Source organism: Pteropus alecto, unplaced genomic scaffold (genome assembly GCF_000325575.1).
Source record: "Pteropus alecto unplaced genomic scaffold, ASM32557v1 scaffold76, whole genome shotgun sequence".
NCBI classification, from domain to species: Eukaryota; Metazoa; Chordata; class Mammalia; order Chiroptera; family Pteropodidae; genus Pteropus; species Pteropus alecto.
Window position 1 is genome coordinate 30,711,444 of NW_006443138.1, and position 2,874 is coordinate 30,714,317.

Sequence of the window (2,874 nt, forward strand, 5' to 3'; positions counted from 1 at the left end):
CCCTGGCCTGGGACTGGGCCACTAGTGAGGGAGAACAGTTCACACATGAATTATCACAATCACTCATCTTAGTTCGATCTTAAAAATGTAAACCAGTGGTCCCTGGTAAATATGCCCCTCAAAAAACGAAGGGGAAAAAATGATTTACCTGCTAAAAATAAGCAAACTGCTGGTTTCATGACCACTGTCTTAGAAAGCAGAGTCCAAAGATTAAAGTCCAATTCTATCAAGGAGTCATATTGACCTTGAGCATGAGGCCTCCTGGACCAGATTCCACTTCGGGAGATGGAGACTCTCTGCTTTTCCTGTTGCCTGGGAGGTATAAGAACTCTAAACTCACCGGGTCACTGAAAGGCATTGCAAAAAGAAGGTCATGAGGAACAAACTGGTGGTTACTCAATGGGAAGCGGGTTGAGGGCCTGGGTGAAAAATGTGAAGGGAGTAAGAAGTACAAATGGTAGTTACAAAATAGTCACAGGAATGTAAAGTACAGCATAGGGAATATAGTCAATAATATTGTAATAACTATGTGTAGTGCCAGGTGGTACTAGACTAATCGGGGCGATCACTTTGTAACTTATATAAATGTCTAACCACTATGCTATACACCTGAAAGTAATATAAAATAATATTGAATGTCAACTCTAATTGAAAAGTTAAAATTAAGAGAGAGAGAGAGAAGGCTCTGAGTAGGACCAGTCCCAAATAAAAGGAATTTCTAAATCACTCCATCAGTAGAAAGGCATCTTATTTCAACCTTCCTCTCTGAAATGGGTCAGAGCAAACCCAACCCTTTTTAAGAGGTTAGCTGTAGGTGAGTCTAAACATAAGCCACACATGGCCTCCAAGCTAAAGGAGAATGGAAAACAAGCCTTAGGAACAGACCATCTCTTGCCACTTCTGTTTCCAGTGTACATGGGGCTTTCAGAATCACTCACTCTGACAATGGCACCAGGGAGTCTGCACTGCAGGTTTCTCAGCATTGTTGGAAAGCAATTATTGTCAAAATGTTGTTAAAATACGATGTTAATTACATTTTTAAGCAACAGTCCAAGCCTTTTTTTCTCTCCTCTTCTTTTGGAACTATATAAAACAAGCACTCGAGTTTCTAGACATGGGCCTCAGACAGCCTCACTAGGGAGAGGCAGATAGCAAGCCTTCAATGTCTGTCAGTGCTAGGCCTTTCTGTGATCTTGACACAAGGAAGGTTAGAGAGAAGATGATCAAGGATCCTGCAACTCTGGCTTTTGGGCATGGCCCAAGTTGCAGACCAGGAGGGACAGGGGAACTGGCACCAGGAAGTCACTTGAGAGTGTGTTTCAGGAGAGCATGGAAGTTCTGTTGGAAAGAAAACATGATAATCCCCCACAGAGGGCAGCTGGCAGTCTCTCTTACAAATCTGTCATTTCTGTGAGGACACACGCTGCAGGCTTCAAGAGCTCTGTAGAAATGGTCCCTGTTATCCCCATGAATGTCCACATTTATATACCTACACTGTGCATATAAAATACCTGGTCACAGTGCTAGAATTATAATATGTACTTAATAAATTATAGCCTTTCCCCATCTTTCACCCCCTGCCCACCCCCACGTCAGGCAACGATGAGATGAGACTGCCAACATTCCTAATGGCAGAGACAGCATGAGAACAGGCTGAGGGCTGAAAGTGAGTGACAGTGAGAGTCTAGCATTTTTAAAGGTAAGAGTGAAAAGGCTTATGTAGTGAGATGAGGTCTGGATAAGGATTTATACATGGTGAGAGGCCTGGATGAAGATGATTCCTGAGCGGGTGGGGGCAGAGAGAAAGGAACTGCAGTGTGATATTTTAGGGGTAGAGGAGGAGGTAGGGAGGATAGGTGATGCAGAGGAAGGTGCCGTCAAAGTTTGGAGATAGAATGCGATTAGGATGCTGAAGTACAATGTGAAGCGGGGCCGACCAGAGTGACAATTTGCAGGGATCGCACAGGCAGCAGTTAATGGACATCTACCTCAGAGCAGGGATAGAGTCACATGCTTGAGGTAATCAGTATAAAAACTATTAATGAGGTCAAAGGACAAGAGTTATTCATAGAGGAGTGGAGGTAGAACCTTGGGACATGGACACACAGAAGAATAAGAACAAATAAATGAAACAGATGAAGATGTGTTAGGGGAATAGACAGAAGCACTCACTTGGAAACCGCTGAATTTCAGGGCAGACCTATTTATTTGAATTCTCATCAATATTGTGCCCAGCTTGATACTAGGGATTGGTGATCCACAGCAGTAGAGCAAATTGACGCCATCTCACTGGAGTTCATAATCTGGCATGAAAGTGACATTAACAAGTAAAGAAGTCATTAAAATCAGGGTAAGTGTTAAGAAGGAAAAGTAACTGTAGTGTGGGGCTAATGACAGAGGGAGGGACCCGATTTAGACTGGTAAGTTAGGAACAGCACCTGTGAAGAAATAAAATTTTAGCTGAGAGCTGAAGGACGAACGTACATTACTGAGGTAAGGAGTGAGGCAGAATGTTCCAATCAGAGGCAACAGTGCGTTTCAAGGCCCTTGGGTGGAAAAACTGAGAGAAGGCCAGTTTGGCCAGTATGGCATGAGGGGAGATTGGGAAGATGAGGCTGGAGATGGGGCAGGGCCTGGTAGACCCCTTAATGATCTTAGTCACAAAACTGTGAGAAGTCACGGAATGTGAGAAGTCATATGAATGTGGAACGGGTTGATTTGGTTAGTTTTGCATTCTTGAAGGATCACGTTGATGTTAGGAAAAGAATAGGTAAGAGCGAGGCCAATATGGAAACAGGTGAATGAAGTGACCTCAATAGCAATTACCAAAGTATGAGATGATGGCGGCTCAGGCTAGAGTCACACGTAGAGATG

The 2,874-nt window shown here is 43.6% G+C and overlaps 1 protein-coding gene across 15 annotated transcripts in view; it reads left to right on the forward strand.

Annotated features, from left to right (window-relative positions):
• The window catches only part of CACNA1C (calcium voltage-gated channel subunit alpha1 C), a 606,859-nt gene that overhangs the window by 475,247 nt on the left and 128,738 nt on the right, over positions 1-2,874 (forward strand). The window lies entirely within an intron of this gene.